Source organism: Budorcas taxicolor, chromosome 10 (assembly GCF_023091745.1).
Source record: "Budorcas taxicolor isolate Tak-1 chromosome 10, Takin1.1, whole genome shotgun sequence".
Lineage (NCBI taxonomy): Eukaryota > Metazoa > Chordata > Mammalia > Artiodactyla > Bovidae > Budorcas > Budorcas taxicolor.
Genome location: NC_068919.1, coordinates 88414328 through 88432683, shown reverse-complemented (window position 1 = coordinate 88432683; position 18356 = coordinate 88414328). Strand labels below are relative to the sequence as shown.

At 44.1% G+C, this 18356-nt stretch overlaps 1 protein-coding gene across 1 annotated transcript in view; it reads right to left on the bottom strand.

Moving 5' to 3' along the window:
* The window catches only part of NRXN3 (neurexin 3), a 1753959-nt gene that overhangs the window by 898258 nt on the left and 837345 nt on the right, over positions 1-18356 (bottom strand). The window lies entirely within an intron of this gene.

Sequence of the window (18356 nt, the reverse complement as noted above, 5' to 3'; positions counted from 1 at the left end):
CCTTTAACTCAAACGGAACTACACTTAGGATGATTTCATCAATGTCTCTTTCTAAAATGGAGTAGGGACAGGGGGAGCAAGCAGGCAATGAAAACCTTCAGGGCCATTCATGTCACTGAGGTGGGGAACAAGCTCAGGAAGAAACAGAACTGAAGAATTGAAGAACTGTTCGCTTTCAAGACAGCAAGTGTTATTCAGCTCCAGCAAAGGATACCCTTCATGGGAATACGTATCCTTACCCTAAATCTTACCATTTCTCCAAAGAATTCAAACATCTGGGTTTCTCAGCACTGGCTCAAAGATTTAAAATCCGCTGTTGTTACTGTTGTTCAGCCACTCAGTCATGTCTGACTCTGTGACCCCATGGACTACAGCACCCCAGGCTTCTCTGTTCTCCACTATCTCTCAGAGCTTGCTCAAATCCATTTACAAAACGTTTGAAATACTGTGAGCCAAAACAGCATTTCTGTAGACTGAATTTGGTCCATAAAAGGGCCATTTTGTGATATCTTGGTAATTGCAGTTTATAATTTAGCACGACTGCCTCAAACCCTAACGAGACAAGCCATGAAATAACAATGATCAAGCATGGAACTTAAGAGACAACATTTTTTAAATATCAGGGCACATAAACTCTGTTTTTCTCACCACTCACACCTGATCTACAGTCAAGTTCTATAGTCAAGCAGATCTTCTTTCAAAATATAACCCAAATCCAAGAAAACCATCTTAGTCCAAGTCAACAGCATTTCAACCCTGGCTATTCTATTACCCTTCAAATTTGTCTCCCAAATTTACCTGCCCCACCAACTGTTCGCTACATAGCAGCCAGAGCCATACTTTAAGATAAATACTACATTAATGTACTTCCTTTTTTGAAACATTCTGATAACTTACTCTCCTGAAAGGTCTGCAGCTCCCACGTACTCTATCTTCATCTCCCATCTTCCCGTTTGCTTCCTTCTCTCCAGACACACTAATCTCCTTGATATCCCTCTAACACATCACTCTTACCTCAGGGCCTTTGCACGGGCACCTTGCTTCAGACTGAATGTCCCCTCTTAGATATCTACACAAGTTTGATCATTTCTTTAATTTTGCCCTTTACTCAAAGCCACCTCCTAAAAGATGCCTGCTTAAGCATCTTATCTAAAATAGCGTATATGCTTCCTCCTATCCTATCACTCTCTAACCCTGTACCATGAGTCAGTTACCTTCACATCAACTATCATGAGTTTATATTACCTGATACACTATCATAAATACTGTTTGTTCTTTCCTACTTACATGAAGTTCCCCAAGGGCAGATATTTTTGTCTACTTATGTACCCCATGTACCTAGAACTGGCACAATATAGATGCTCCATCAATATTTGTTAGCGAGTGAATGAATGCATGAACATAAAACCTCTGACAAAGCAAATGGTAAAGGCAAGTTACAATGGTGACGCATTTGCAAATACTGTCTGACAGCCTGCTTATATTATCATCATTATTATTAAAAGTAAGAAAATGGATGCTAGATGTGTACAATAGCTACAGATTAACTGTAGGCTTCTTGTGACTCCTGGGACAAGTTAGACGATCACAAGTTCATGCAACTCAAATATATCAGATATAGATTAACGGATGTGCTAGAGCCTTCATCCCTTCTTCTCTTTTCCCCTGCGTCCTTCCTTCTTCCACTTTTTTGCTTGCTTCCCTGCTCGCCTGCTGTTTTGTCTTCCTGCCTCCTTTCAACCACATGTATTCTTCTTTCTTCCTATGCCATCTTCCCGTAGGGACCTCCCAGTTTGGCTGAGCATCGCTCCATGCTCACCCCCTCATGCTGTCTCTCTGGGGAGATGGCTGTACCTGGACTGGACCCAGAGTTATGTTTGAGTGGATGAGGCATCGAGAAAAGATGGAGAGAACTGGACTCCTTTACGGTCCCTTGCATCTATGGCACAAAAGCTGTGGATCAATGGGCTAACTGAAAAGTCTTCTCCATGCACTTTCATCCCCCGAAACTCCCACCGACGACTCCCCGCTGCCAGTCAACACCTCAGTCAACCATGACTCTCTTCCACTGCAGAAACCTGGAAATCATTTACGTCCGTACGTGTGCTCTCGCTCATCTGTCATTTCCCAAACACCAGTCATTTATACTGCAGTAAACAGTACATTAGCCACCAGACAGTTCCTAATCTGTCATCCCTTTTGTTAGATCCACTCTATCTGTTCAACAGAGGAGCTGCTTAAAGAGACTTCCCCTTGCTAACGAAGAGTCAGACTTCTAACCTTGCTCACAGTTTGTTCTTGGGTGGGGTGCGTGGAGGATGCTAAAAGCCACAAGATAACCTCCTTGCTCTTTGTGATTTCCTTTTTCAGACTCCAATTTAAGTAAGATGTTTAAGGAATATCGAACGAAAGCTCTCAAATGAAATAGACCATTTGGCCATGCAATGGGAGAACTAATCATTTGATTTCAGCATCTTATTCTACAGGCCTAACCCTGCCAAAACATGAAAGAGTAATGAACAGGAAGAGAGATGGGGTCATCGTGTTTTCCAATGGCCAAAGTAGTGAATTAGACATCAGGATTCTGGTCCTGTTTCTGCCATTAATCTTGAATAAATCTGAACATTCCTGGGGCTCAGTATTTTACATGATGATGATAGTAATACTAATAATAGCTAACATTTAATACAATATCAGTTCAGTTCAGTTGCTCAGTCATGTCTGACTCTTTGTGACCCCATGAATCGCAGCACACCAGGCCTCCCTGTCCATCACCAACTCCCGGAATTCACTCAGACTCACGTCCATCAAGTCGGTGATACCATCCAGCCATCTCATCCTCTGTCATCCCCTTCTCCTCCTGCCCCCAATCCCTCCCAGCATCAGAGTCTTTTCCAGTGAATCAACTCTTTGCATGAGGTGCCCAAAGTACTGGAGTTTCAGCTTAAGCATCATTCCTTCCAAAGAACACCCAGGGCTGATCTCTTTTAGAATGGACTGGTTGGATCTCCTTGCAGTCCAAGGGACTCTCAGGAGTCTTCTCCAACACCACAGTTCAAAAGCATCAGTTCTTCGGCACTCAGCTTTCTTCACAGTTCAACTCTCACATCCATACATGACCACTGTAAAACCATCTGGTCCCATCACTTCATGGGAAATAGATGGGGAAACAGTGGAAACAGTGTCAGATTTATTTTCGGGGGGCTCCAAAATCACTGCAGATGGTGACTGCAGCCATGAAATTAAAAGACACTTATTCCTTGGAGGAAAAGTTATGACCAACCTAGATAGCACATTGAAAAGCAGAGACATTACTTTGCCAACAAATGTTCGTCTAGTCAAGGCTATGCTCATCCAGTGGTCATGTATGGATGTGAGAATTGGACTGTGAAGAAAGCTGAGCGCCTACATTATGGTAAAAATTTTACACATATGATCTCAAATGTTCTTCATAACAATTCTATGATATAGATCATAATTACTGTCCCCATGATATAAATTAAAAAAATAACTCTTACAGAAGCGACTTGCCCAAGCTCACACAGCTTTTAAGTGGTAGGGCAAAAACTTAAGTTCAGTTCTACCCAACTCCAAAGACAAGATCTAAATCAATTTCTTAATATCTGGAAGGAGAGAGGTAGAGGACTGGTGGCTCTGTATGTTCTTTTGGATATGATAAAAGTTTTGCTTTCCATTCCTTAGAATAAATACAGCACAGGCAAAGAAATGGCACATACAACTTCATGGAAACCACAGACTCTGGGCATAACAACAATGTCCTTTCCAGGGTTTAAGTTCTACAGCCCTGTGATTCTCACGCTTGACTCCCTGGCTACATAGTCAAGCTCGTGACTTGACCCTTAACTAAAGAGGACATGATATCCTAGAAACCCAGATGCATACGGTGCTATATATACCATGGTCGTATTTCAGGGAAGTGACAGCTAACTGCTATCACACAGCAATAACTTTCAATTCATATTAACCTGCACTAGCATTATAACCAGCAACTGGAAGTAACAGATTCTTTATTCTTGATCCAATTCTGCATCCCCGAGCCATCCAGTCCTCCAGCTGTTCCCTTTTCTGTTTTGCTTTGTTTCATAAAGACAGTCATTTAACTTCCCATCATCTTCAGCTCCTAATTGCCACAACCAGATGGAATAACTCACTGCTGGGTGAATCTGAGACTATTTCATCCTGTGACATTGGCCAAGAGAGTCCACAGCCCCACAGGAGAATTCTGATTGAATCAGTTGGTTACCATGCCCCCCAATGTCTGGCAGGTTCTGCTTTTCCTTTGATTAAAAAAAAAAATTCTATGGATTTTCAACGCATTTGAGATAGATATGATAGATAATTTAAAATGCATACATACAGGTTGTTATATTTTAAAGTTTTATTAAGTTTTTGTTTGTTTGTTTTTCCCTAAGAACTTCAATAAATTACATGGTGAATTTCCTTCTGCTTTTTGAGTCGGGGGGAAGCAAAGGGGGTTAAGAACATGCTCTGTCGTATTTTATATATATATATATATATATATATACACACACACAGTACACACACAAGCACATTTTTTTTCTGGAATCATACATGATTTTGCACATGTGCCGCCTTCACAAATCTTGCTAATTGGATATCACTCTGCCCTTCCCTCCCACCAAGTGTCACTTCTCAGAAGCGGGGTTCCCATGTGTGATTTCAGGTGATGGGACTGTATAGCTGATGGGCCCACAAACTTGATCCTCATTAAACACCTGAAACGTGAGTTATTGTTACATACCTCAGTATCCACAGGTCAACACCCTTACAGAAATCCAGAGGTTCCCTTTCTTATCTGAATTATAAGATACACGAATCTCAAACACTTCCATAGGTCTGTTAGTGGGCCAACACTTTTCCCTACCGACGAAAGTTTATGGGGAATAGCTGGCAGGAGACTCTCTTCCTTGATTCCATTCTTGATTTTATTTACTGTCTCTGGGACTCTTCACTATACCAGCCAGGGCCTCAAATTGGAAGAGACAAGAGACACAGGCATTTACTCGGCATCTGCCATGGGGGCTGTACCTCTTTTAGTCATTGCAATATCTCAAAGAAGCAAGTGTAACTGTCAATCCAATTGTTCAGATGAGGAACCCATTATAGAAAGATAAATAACTTAAGGCCATGTGACCACCAGGTCATGTATTTGATAACAAGCTAATCTATCTGTTCACATTGTTTTAGCTCCAATGTTCTCCCATTAAAAGAGAAGCATTTGATTAATTATGCATGTAGCTTTGTTGGGTCTGATACTACAGGTTAGTTCACTTAAGACCAATCCTTGACCACATTTTTCCAGTCTTGCCTCCCCTAGGAATTTTGAAGCCCCAAACTCAATTTTACAGCTTCCCTTGCAGCTAGAGATGGCATGTCACATAATCTTAACCTTGCTAACCAATGAGGTATACCTGGCTTTCTGCTGTTCCATTCCTCCTGCCTGAAGGTACAGGATCTATACTATGATTAAAGGCAATAAACCAGTATACAGAAGATGTTGAACCAGAAAAAGCATGGGTCCCAGATGGCATAAGTGAGTGGCTGTACCACCCTGGACTTCACAGTTCTGGACGTTTTGTTACTTAAGACCATCAAACTCTAACCGGTTAAGACAATGTCAGTTGTGTTTCTGTGAGTTGAAGCCGAATAATACAAATCGATAAAGAAAATACTTTATCTGCAATAAGGGGCATCTGATGTAAGATGAGCAGTTTCTACTGAAGGTGTATTTAAAATAGGACCATTTTATAGACCTCTGAAGTTCAGAGAAACCGTTCAAGAAGGAAGAGATCAATATGGCTAGAAAAGGGAGGATGCATTTCATGAATGAGACAGAAATTGATCTGGATCTTTTAGAGAATATAAAAAAGCAGGCTGCCCTTTGAGTGGGGCAAGCAATGTGAGCAAGGTTATCAAGGGAAGAATGTATCTGGCATATTCCAGAGATCTCATGAACTCAGTCACATGGCTGAAATAAGGTTGGATACAATAAGGTGGAATAATAAGGAAGTTCAAATGATAATATAAACCAAGGAAGTACTTACAGTTCTAGATGGCAGACAAATGATTAAAAGATGTACACAAGAGAAATAAAAGCACCAATAAGAAAACGGGCAAAGAAGGAAGGGAGAGCACTGTGTACTCTAGCCATTAATCAGATGGTGCTTTCCTTTTAACTTCCCCCCAGTCTATTTTTAGTATGCTTCAGTGTTCTGCAAGATTTTCTTTGATAATTCAAGATGTCTCTGATTTTTAAATATACACACAAGAGATAGTCTTTTCTAAGCCAATAAAAATGTTTCCATGGAACAAAGTGAGAAAAGTAAGGTGGAGTCACTATGCAGTACTGTGCAGCCAGCATTCAGAACCTGCGCATTATTACACTGAGAACAGCGGAGCGCCCCGAACAATGGTAAGACGGCAGCAACGTGGCCAAGTGGTACTTCAGGTAGCAGATCAGACAACAGCGCACAAAATCGGTCGGTGTGGCAAACGATTGGAGGCTGAAAGACAGGCAGCAGAATACAATAGTCTAGATACAAAAGGATAAAGGCTCTGTGAGGAGAAAGGAGCAGGGCTTGCAAGCAAATGGATAGAGTATGAAGAATCTTCTAAGGAGGATTCCACAGGACTTGAGCAGGAAGGAACAGGAAGACTAGGGAATGGTGGTGAAGTCTCAAGGAGAGAATGGTGGATGTTTTGAGAGCTAATTGACAGGGACAAGACTGACTTTGTAGGCAACCAGACCCAGCGCCCTCCCGAGCTGCCCATTTATACTACGGGGCTCTCTGTGCCTCTGAGTCTGTCTCTTTGATCTGTACAGAGAACTCGGTTCTACAGATAACTGTGTTAGACATGACAAATTTAACAGCTGTTTAGTAGATCCTTCATCATCATTATTATTAGCAGGTGGAGAAAGTAGATGAGTTATTTTGTGTGTAAGAGACGAACTTCACTCATGAGTATGATTTTCAGGATTTTTAAGAAACTGACAGGATAACAATATCAGGACCTCAAATCTTATAGGGACAGCTTTGGGGACAGTTCTAGAATGATGCAGATTACAGCGTTATACCTACGTCTGAAAAGGCGTCCTTACAATGACTCTTTCTACAGATCATTCGTGAGCACCAGCACCCCTGTGGCAAAATAGTACTCTTAACTGCCAAGTGCTCCAAGAGTCTCAGTTGCCCAGAAAACATACCCTTTTCGATTTTCACCCCACTGCAATACCTAATTGGGATGGCTCTCACTGCGTGTCTGTGTGTGTGTGTGTGTGCACGCGCATCGTGGCTTGGTGAGTGGTTGTGGCATGACACCATCACAAAGAGCAATCACTCATTCACTGTGACCTCTGAGGTTACACGTCATTCATTCTGAAACCTGAATTTGAGGCACTTGTGTTTCAGAAGACAGAGGAGAGAAGGGGAGGGGACGAGGGGCATTGAGAAAGGAAGGGAGGGGATTGGAGAGGTCGAAAGGAGAGTAGTGGAAGGGGAAAAAAAAAAAAATCAAGGCAGGGGGGTGGGGGGAGGGAAGGGAAGATGTTTCCCAGTGATTTGCCTAGACGGTAGCAGCCCTCTGATGTGAGAATTCCTCTTCAGTCATTTCCTTGCATTGAAAATGGAGAGGAAGCTCACTTTTTTTCCTTTTTGCACACCCAGTAATGTACTAGACACTGCGATACATATTTACCTCCTCCAGGTCATTTAACATTACTTGTGCACACTGAATGATTCCTGGTAGGTGCGCAAGTTAAAATAAAATGAACATAGACCACCTGAAGTGCGAGCTGTGTTCCCTGCCTGGAAGGCCTTTCTTATAACCACAGGTGTCTCTCACCTCATCTCGACTCAAATGGCCCTTCCAGGAGAAGACCTCGCCGACCACCACCTGCCGGGTTCTTTCTCTCCTTACTCAGTTTCTTTATCTTTAGAGTGCTTTTTTGGTTTTCACATCTGGTGTATGTTTATTGTTTATTGACTGTCTCTGCCACTCAGTGAAGCTTCAGGAGCACAGGGCTTGGTCCGGTGTATGCTCCCCATCTCCCCAATATTCTGCATATTACTAGGCACAGAATAAGTTTGTAAACTCCTACTTAAAGAAATATACCTAACTCCTAAAGATACCTAGAATCTGTCCTCAACTTTTGGAAAACGACATTTCCCGAACAGTTCCCATCCCTAGGATTCAACAGTGTCATCCAGGAAACCAAGAAATGGCCAGAGGTCATTCCTGGGGAGTCCACCCTGACTGCGTCAGAGCTTCCTGTGGCCCTGCATCCACTGGAGTGCTGAGCAAAGTGGCGGCCGGGACCACAGGCCAGCTTCCATTCTGCCCTATGGGCCCCTAAGCAACAGGGGTCCCACCCTTTTCCCTTTCCTTTCCTAGACTTCATGCAGTTGGCATTTGCTGCAAAGGCCCCTATCCTCAGCTTGATAACAAATAACCGATTACCTAATCTGAGGTAATGGAGACTCTGATCAAGGCTAATGAAGACACGGGGGCCGAAACCCGGTTTGCCGCACACAGCACCATTAGGGAAGATTAATCACCTTCTAACCAGCACTTCTGTGTTCTGGTTCCAAGCAGCCAGAGAGAGGCATCCATCACCTCATCCAAGCAACACCAAATGTGGCTACAGCCCATCCATCAGGGAGGCAGTGACCAGTGGCACAGGGGCGGGGGGAGGAGGGTGCCAACCAAACCACAAGGGTGTTCAGATGAATATGGAGACAAACACCCAGGCAGCGCTGCAGCGCAGTGCAGAGTGCGGAGAAAGTATGGAACGACAGCTCCTGCAGTCAGGTCCCAAGAACACAGCAGAGGCTACCTGGCTTCTGACCTCTTAGCAACCATACTCTGGGGCTGTTCTACTTAGATATAAACTCCTAGAAGGCAGAAGCTGCGTTTCTTCCAGTTGCGTGTTTCAGAAATGACAGCACCCAACACACATAAGTAACCCGTAAGTGAAGAATCAGGGTGCACTTATTCAATTCCTGTGTGTACACAGTAGGTTGTACGCATTCGTGTTCTTTGGTTTTGATCCCCTTCTTCCAAAAGCTTGCAGGAAACCTGAACAGGAACTGCAGTGAGGTATCTGGGTCCCTCCTTCTAAATCCCCATGAAAAGGTATTACAAGATTCTTTACCCAGAATATGCAGGACTTGACCTATTCTGGGTTCACAGTCATTTCTGGAGTTCAGATTCCTTAAATCCCAAAAAGCGCCTTAAAAGAAAAAATTAAACCCCCCAAACTCTACATAACATATACCTTTGCACAGCTGCAGTTCAGTGTCCTGAACACCTATTATCTGCCAAACACGTCAAGAATCAAGAACAGCCGTGGGTCACTCCCCACCACTGAGATCACTGCATCCTCACCTCCTTGCCCCGCATCTTCAGTCAACTAGCCCTACTTCCCCTACAGCACAAACTGGGCGTCACTGAAGATGACGTCATTGCCATCTTATACATTCTTTACAAATTTCAAACAAACGGGCGATGGTGTTTAAAACAAAGACTTTGAAAAGAGTTCTACTGTGTGATGGTTCTCGGGTTTAGGCACAGGAACGAGGCCAGTTTTCTAATTATTCACATAGCCTTGCATTTCCGAATTAAGAAACCATTGTCTGTGCCACCTCTTAGGGTGCTTATCACATCCAATCTGGCATTAGAGCCAATTACGTACTCCCATCCTCTCCACTAGATTGTAAACTCTTGAAGCACAGGCTGAATCACGCTCATGCATAGATCCCCTGAAGTGCCCGGTACTTTCCAAGTGAATAGAGGCACTTAATAAACATCAGTAGAATTGAATTTTTTTTTCAAGAGACCATACATCAAAAGAAGTAAAATGAAATTAATTTAATTGAAGCTTATTAAAATGCACTTTCTCCTCTCCTTCCATTGCACAGGATATTCAAGCCAGCATAAGAGCATCTTCAGGATCCAAACTAAAGACTGGTATTGTTCTTCAAGTCCTTTTGCTGTAACTAGGTGACAGGGTGGTGGTTAGGGCCAAGAAGACTTGCATTTGTAATCAAAAAATGCCCCATAACAAGGTGGGTGATGCTGAGCAAATGCTTTAATATCCCAGAACCTCAGTTTGCCCCCAGGTTAGCTCACAGTGTGGTTGCAGGGACTGTAAATGGGATCACATATACACCAAGTGTCCAATGCAGTTCTGGATCACAATGAGCATAGGCTTTTCTATAAGAGTTACCAGACACAATTTATAGCTAGAATTAAGCTCCACTGTGGTATGAGGTGAGGTGAGGTGTTAAGTCACTCACTCAGCCGTGTCCGACTCTGTGACCCCGTGGACTGTAGCCCGCCAGGCTCCTCTGTCCATGGGATTCTCCAAGCAAGAATACTGGAGTGAGTTGCCATTTCCTTCTCCAGGGGATCTTCCCAATGCAGGGATCGAAGCCCGGTCTTCTGTATTGCAGGCAGATTCTTTATCACTGAGCCACCAGGGAAGCCCAAATCTAAACTTTATACTACTAAATAGCACAATGTAAGATTACATACCTAAAAATTCAATATTTTTTAAAAAGACTTCAAGACTCCTAAATTTAAAGAGTATTCACTATTATATTCAACTGGGTATGAACTGACCAATTGGGATGTAGAGAGGTAGGGGTGTGTGTGTGTGTGTGTGTGTGTGTATGTGTAGGAAGGATTTTTTAAGCAGTCTGGTTCAATGATGTGTTTATACAGAAAACCCTGCCATTTGGAAAATGTGGTTAGAGGTTGTTTCCATGGTCATGTCCTTGCATACTAAATGGATTATAAATGGCTTACTTTAATCCAAGATCAAAATTAAAAACCAAATAAATAAAACAAAAATTTAAAAACTGGTTTTCAATGCTCCCTGATGAATGGCCTACTTCTGCACTCGACCTAACTCAGACCTGCCTCTTTCTGCTCAGGTTCACCAACGACCGCCCTCAGCGTGTTTCCTTAGGAAGCTTGCAGCTACCACTGCTTTACCCACATCCAACCCTCCTCCCTTTGCTCTGCATGAGGCACTGGTCCTCTGACCAAATCACCCATCCCTGTGTTGCCCTTCACCAGCCCTCACCTCCTCCAAAACTATGCTCCATCCGCCACTGTCTCACTCCTAAATTTTCAGCTATCTCCTTCCTCACTGCCAGGCTCATAATAGATTGTTTCGGGTTAAACTACAGCCTCCCCTTTGACCTGTTTCACCCTCTGGCCACTGCGCAGTCTGGTCTTCCCTCGCTGCTCGACCTCAGGACACCCCCTTCATTCCTCACCCTCCCCTTCTCAACACTCACCGTCCCTGTTCTTACCCTCTGACTAAAGTGAGCTCCCGCCGCCACACCCAGGAGGCATCCTCAGCAGTTGCCTTCCTAGGCCTCTCTGGAGGACAGGATTCTGATGCTTAGGATTTGACACTAAGGATTACTTCCTTGTTTGTGAAACTCTGCTGACCTCCGTCTCACTGAGATGCTCTTTCAAATCTTCCTTCCCTGAATTTATCAAGGGCACTGCTTCCTCTCAAGCACAAGCCAGGGACTCTCCTTCAGTTTCATCCAAACTATAATCAAATGCCCCTTCCTCACAGAGGAGCTTCCCAGAGGCCCTAATGGTAAAGAATCCGCCTGCCAATGCAGGAGACATAAGACATGTGGGTTCAGTCCCTGGGCCAGGACGATCCCCTGGGGGAGGGCATGGCAACCCACTCCAATATTCTTGCCTGGAGAGTTCCAGGGATGGAAGAGCCTGGAGGGCTACGGTCCATAGGGTCACAAAAGAGTTGGAAGTCTTCCCCAACCACATTATAGCTTGCCCTGCACATTCTCTCCTTACCTTGCTTTGTCTTCTGAGCGCTAATCATTATCTTCATCTTACGATACACACTTATTTACAAATTTTCTAAAAGCAAGTTAGACATTAGGTGACTGAAAAAGACGTGCAATCCTTAAACTTACCCTACAGAGTGAAACAACATATGTGCAGATATTAAGAGCACTTGGCTTTTACTGAGCCCTTGATAAGTTCCAGGTGTCCAAACAGGCATCTTGTACACAGGTCCTCATCTCACGCTCTAGACCAGATGTCCTACTGCAGAAGTTTACTCTCAGTGAGAAGAAACTCAGGGTCAAGGAAGGTAACTGACCACCACTGAGTGGCAAAAGTAGGACTTGAGCCAGAGCACTCTCTTCAAAATGCTTATCTCAATATTATTGACACTAAATGAAAGAGAGCAGCAGTTTGTTCTAATAGATCAGAGAAGCAAAATATTTCTTCCAGCTCTGGTAGGTAAAGAAAACCTTTACTGACTGAGGAGTTTAAAAATTAAGCTCTTCTTGAAAGATGAACAGGATTTTAGTAAGTGAAGGAAAGATGGGGAGACAGATGTTTGATCAGCAGCTATAATTCCTGACAGCCGGGGCAGGAGTGCTCAGTAACCTGGAAGCACCTGGACATTTTAATCACCCTTGAGCTAGAGAAAGATAATTTTTATTCTGAACCGGATGATTTATCCTTCTGGACGCAAATAGTGAGACACTAATAAACTCCATGAACAACACAATGAACAGGCTTAGTGGACTACATTTAAAAGTCTAAGGCAGGGAAGAGAAAAATCTAAGTCAGTATCAGAGAAATCAGGATGAATATATGTAGTACATATTAATCTGTTGATTCAATTATTTACTCGGCATTTATTTACCAGGAGCCTACCCTCTATAAAGAACAGTGAGTGATAGGACAATGAATAAAAAGCTGTCCAAAGGGAGCCCCAAATCCTACAGGCATTAAACAAGTAAAGGGCCGATAGTATAAAATGATCATGATGATAGAATTATCATCAGAGAATTGAAGCTGTCTAGGATCTCAGAAATTGAAGAGATTGCTTCTTTTGATGTACAAAGATGGAGTAAGGGAAGGGGGTGGGATCAGAGAAAAAACGTTTCTCCCAAAAGGGCTTCTTCGTGTTGGTTTTTTTTTTTTTTCTTATTGCTTTATTTTTCTTTTAACTTTCTATTATATTAACAAACCCTTTTATTATAAGAAGTGCCCAGAGGATTTCCTTTGATGGTTAAGGACTCTTGTTTTCTTGATTCTTTATCACAGAAGTCGATTTGTTGTGTATCCTGGCAAGCTGGGCTTCCCCAGTGGTGCTAGTGGTAAAGAACCTGCCTGCCACTGCAGGGGGTGTAGAAGAGGCTGGTTTGATCCCTAGGTTAGGAAGATCCCCTGGAGGAGGGGCTGGAAACCCACTCCAGTATTCTTGCCTGGAGAACCCCAAGGACAGAGGAGCCAGGAGGGCTACAGTCCATGGGTTCGCAAAGAGTCAGACGTGACTAAAGCAGCTTAGCATGGTGGTAAGCTAGCTTCACCGGATACTGAGAGCAGAAGTCCACAGAGCAGTTTCCAGGGGCTTCTGTGGAGAGAAGTTCCAGGCCCTTCCATCCTTTTCCTGCAGCCCATCATTTAATGCCCAAAGCCACAGCCCCCTGTTAACAGAGAACCTTCCACACAAACTGCGTTTCCATCAACACGCATGTGGCATAGAACGTGTAGGTTACACCAACTGCCGTGACAATTTTCTTCAGTAACCTTCAGAGTATTATGGCTGACCCTAGTCCTATATGGCACCTGAACATTTCTGGTCTGAGTGACTCTTCCCATCTCCCCTCCAAGGCACCCGGATAACTTGCCTAACTCCAACACCTTTCAGCAGGACTGGTGGAATCCAAACCCCACAGCAGAATCTAACATACCCACAAGTAGGTAGCTCAGGAAGGACTGTTGCTGAAGCTCCAATACTTTGGCCACCTGATATGAAGAGCCAATTTGTCAGAAAAGACACCAATGCTGGGGAAGACTGAAGGCAAGAGGAGAAGGGGGCGGCAGAGGAGGAGATGGTTAGATAGCATAACCGACTCAACAGACGTGAAGTTGAGCGAACTCTGGGCGATAGCAGAGGACAGAGCAGTCTGGCGTGCTGTAGTCCACGAGGTCGCAGAGTCAGACATGACTCAGCAAATGAACAACTTAAGAAGGGGGAAGGCTGGAGAATGATGAGTTTCTCTAAGTGGATGAGGCTGCTGTACATTGAGCTGTGGCTGCACAGCAGGATGACAGGGCCAGATGAGTATCAAGGCTGGAGAACTAGAGAAGTTCTGGTACAAAGCATGGATGTGGCAGCGGTCCACACTAGGGAGACAGTGATCATCAGACCCACCCCTGGATGTACTCCATTTATGGAGTCAGCTGCTTCTGACTCTGTTCCCAATAGAGCTTGACCCTAACCTTGAGAGTCAGGCACAGAAAGTGACAGAGACGGTGGTCAGCCATCCATTCCTTTCACGAATATGCAAGGGACACCAAGCTAAGGGCCAGATGTACCATAAGAAGTGAGACAGATGCAACGTCTATCATGGAGGTCACTGTCACCCCAAGAGTCTTTTCTCCATTCTTCATGTGTGGCTCCGGAGTGAATCGGATGCCTCTTCTGTCATTTGCTCTGTATGTCAGCTCTCTGTACAGCCCAGCTGGCTGCATGCTCAGCATCCTCCTTGTCCTTACAGACTTGGGAGTCTGGGCTGGAGCAGGGAGGGCTTGGCGGGGAGGGGGCGAGGGGTGGGGGGAGAACCGCTCTTTATTACAGAAAGGTGAAATCATTTGCCCAGGGTCATTCAATCAGACAATGCTAAACAAACAAAACAGATCCTCAGATTCCCCAGATTAGGTTAGCCCCTTCCACTGTTCATATCTACAGAATCTTGACTCTGCTTTCTGGAGCCTCCAATGCTCTTGGAACCGTTTATGGAAGGCCCGTGACCGCCAGTCAATTTCAGGCACCACTAGAGCTGACCTCATACCTGTTATGTTCACCGTGGTGGCCCCTGCATATGTATGCTCGTGGCATGAAGTAGGTGGACAAGAGTATTTGTTGAATTTATTTTAAATTTGCAGGCACTCCTACTAGCTGTCTATTGAAAGGAGTTTCCCAAACTTAAAAAACATTTCCCCCACACAAGATGCTTGAGCCTGGACATCCCATATCACAACCAAAAGGGCCTGGCACCCAAGGCAGATTTTAGAGAGATGGGGTTCTAAACCAAAACAAAAATATGTATGAGCCAGACGTGTGGATACAGTGGGTGTGTGTGATCTTGACAGGAACCAGGGTGGACTAGGAGGTCCTGGGTGTGTAGAACTAACACAAAGATTACCTCCCCAGTACACAAAGCTATTTCCACTCAACTGCCATCGCTTCACAAGCTCCCTCGACTTGTGGCTGCTGTGTTAGCCAGATTTCTACATCCAGAGAGAGCAAATAAAGGGCACAAGGGGACACGGGTGAGGTGAGATGGAAAAAGGCTTTTGCTTTGAAAATCACTAGCAGCCAGAGATGACCAGCTTTTCTCCTGTGGTCCCAGACACTGAGAAAAGAGGTGACGGTGCCCTGTAAGAGAAGGGGTAGAGAGCAATGAGATGTGGAGGGCAGAGCAGCCATTGCCACTAGACATCCAGAAATCCTGAGGTTTGGAGAGGATTTACATCCTGCCCAGAGAAGCCAAGAGAACCAGAACGAGACGGCTGCCTGCTGCCGGATGCAATCTCTTTGTCTTGGACCACTGTGCTTAAACGTGTTTCTGCAGCGGGCAGGGTAAGGCAAGGCCTCACTCCTTCGGACAGAACACAGAGCTTCTTCTCTGGGTCATGAGTCCAAGTGCCAATCATCTTGGGATGAGTTAGACTTTGAGACTGAAATTAATGACACAGGAGGTAAGCCTTAGAATGAAAACAGGGGACATTCTTCTCTGGCCTCTCTTTGCTTTGGACTCAGAACTCTAGTCATGCTTAAGGATCGTAAAGCAATGGTAGCCTCGGGAAATCCTGGAGGGACCCCATGAGGATAAGCGTGGCCTGTGGTCCCTCTCTGAGCACCCGCAGCTAGTAGTCAGTGTGTCTCCCCACCCACGATTCCAAATCCATCAGGAGCATCATAACTTCTGCAGCCCGACTCAGCTGTGGCATACAGAATCAAGGAAAGAGGCCACTGCCCACTCCTGGGTTGTAGCTGGTAGGATGGTAGCAATGGAGAAAGGGATGCTCAGGGGCAAAGGGAGGTCCACAGCCCTTGGCCACAGGGAGGGTTTCAATTCTCAGCTCACAACAGTGAATGATGGTGCCAACATCACTAATTCTGACCTACTGGACTTTCATACCCAGTCATGGAGAAAAACCTGTAATTCAGTGAAGTATAAACAGTTTATATGTTATAAATTTCATGAGAGCAAAGATTTTTTTGGGGGGGGTCTGGTTTCCCATTTTATCTCTAGTGCCAAGTACAGTACCTGCTACACAATAGGAATCTTAATACTAGTGGATGAACAAACTAATCACTGAATCTTACATTTTGCTTTGTATACCAATAAAATATTTATGAATGAATGCATTAAAATGAACACCCATTTAGAGACACGGAAGTCATGTGAGGTGGTTACTTAGACACTTTTTATTTACCTATTTGGAAATATTGGTGAATTCTCTAACTACTAAACTAGTATGGGGCAAACAGAGTTAATGAAGATCCTGACCTAGTATTTCATAGTCAACAAGGTGGTTGGCAAAATCTAATATGAATAGAAACGCATTCAGCATTTCAGGAACAAAAGCTTCTTTAGAAGAAGTTAATAATCCCTTTGAGAGCACTGCCCACCCACAGGAAGTGTAGTGGGCGGTTACTGGGATTGTGTTTTTGTTTTAGTGGGTACTGAATAGCAACATGTTATAAGTAACTTGGGTACACATAGAATTAGGCAAAAACTAGTCTGCTGTAAATCCTGCCACTCTAACAAAGCAAAGAAAACTGGCTCATAGATACAGCAAAAATGCAAGAAGAAGTTCACCATCGTTATGATCCAAGGAGTTTTTGGTAAGCTAGTACATTACTCACGCAATGTGGAGATTTTTTTTTAACCTCCTCTAAAATAATACTTTAATTTGGGAAGAATTCACAAGCATTGGTGGGCTTTAAAACAATTTAGGAACCCTTACTGACCTGCTGGAAATCTGATTATACATATTCTTATTACACATGCTCAGTCATGTCTGATTCTGTTGACCCCACAGTCTATAGCCAACCAGGCTCCTCTGTCCATGGGAATTGCCAAGCAAGAATACTGGAATGGGTTGCCATTTTCTTCTCCAGGGATCTTCTTCACCCAGGGATCAAACCTGTGTCTCCTGCATTGCAGGCAGATTTGCCGCTGAACCAACAAAGAAGCCACATATTTTTATTAGATGAATTTAATACAGGTAAAGCTGAAAATTTCCTGAACTAAATCTTTGCCACTGCAGCCACTCCATCCCCCTACCCCACCATACACACATATATAGACTGTATTTCCCCACCACCTTTAAATACAGGAAGACAGGCAGAGAATGTTGGACCACAATTGGTGTCAAAACCATCTCTATGAATTTCTGCTTGAAAATGCTGAGGAAAAACGCTTACCAGAGGTTAAATGAGTATGACGATAGTTAAACTGCAACAAGACTGTTCTGTCTACAGTTTGAAGAAAGAGAAAATGTTGAAAATAGCAAGCAGTCTTTAAATAATTAAACTGGGAGCTCATCCACTCTTGCATAATCAATTCTTCAGTAGCCTGGAAAGCTGGAGAGAGTCAGGATCTAAATCCCCATGAAGTAAAGACCATGAGGGTTGGTTCGTCTGCACAGACTCTGAATTTGGGTGGTCACCTGGAGAGCCGCACCTACTCTCTGGGATCCCCTTCTCTAAATCATGGATGAATGACCCACCCTTCTTACAGGGTTATGTGGGGAACACAGCATCTTCAAAAACCCTCCTATAGCTTTCAGGAAAACAGCTCACACTCAGCTTAGCACTCAAAATCTCCCCAATTCTGGCTCTGCCTGTGTCCTTAGTGACATCACTATGCTCAAGGCTACAAACTCTTGTCATTCCCCTCACTCACTGAGGGTCTCAAGCTTCTTTACATTGTCCTGCCTCTGCCCGCCTCTCTCCTTTCTTCTCCTGCTAATCTAGCCATCCTTGCAGACTCAGCTTGCCTGGGTCCTGTCGGCCACACCATCTCCATTACAGCCCTTCAGCATTCTCCCCAGTCACCAGACTTCCTATCCTGTGCGGAAGGCCACCAGTCACTGCACACACAATAGTTCAGCCAGCAAATATGGAAAACTCAGCAGTGGCCACAGGACTGGAAATGGTCAGTTTTCATTCCAATCCAAAGAAAGGCAATGCCAAAGAATGCTCAAACTACCGTACAATTGCACTCATCTCA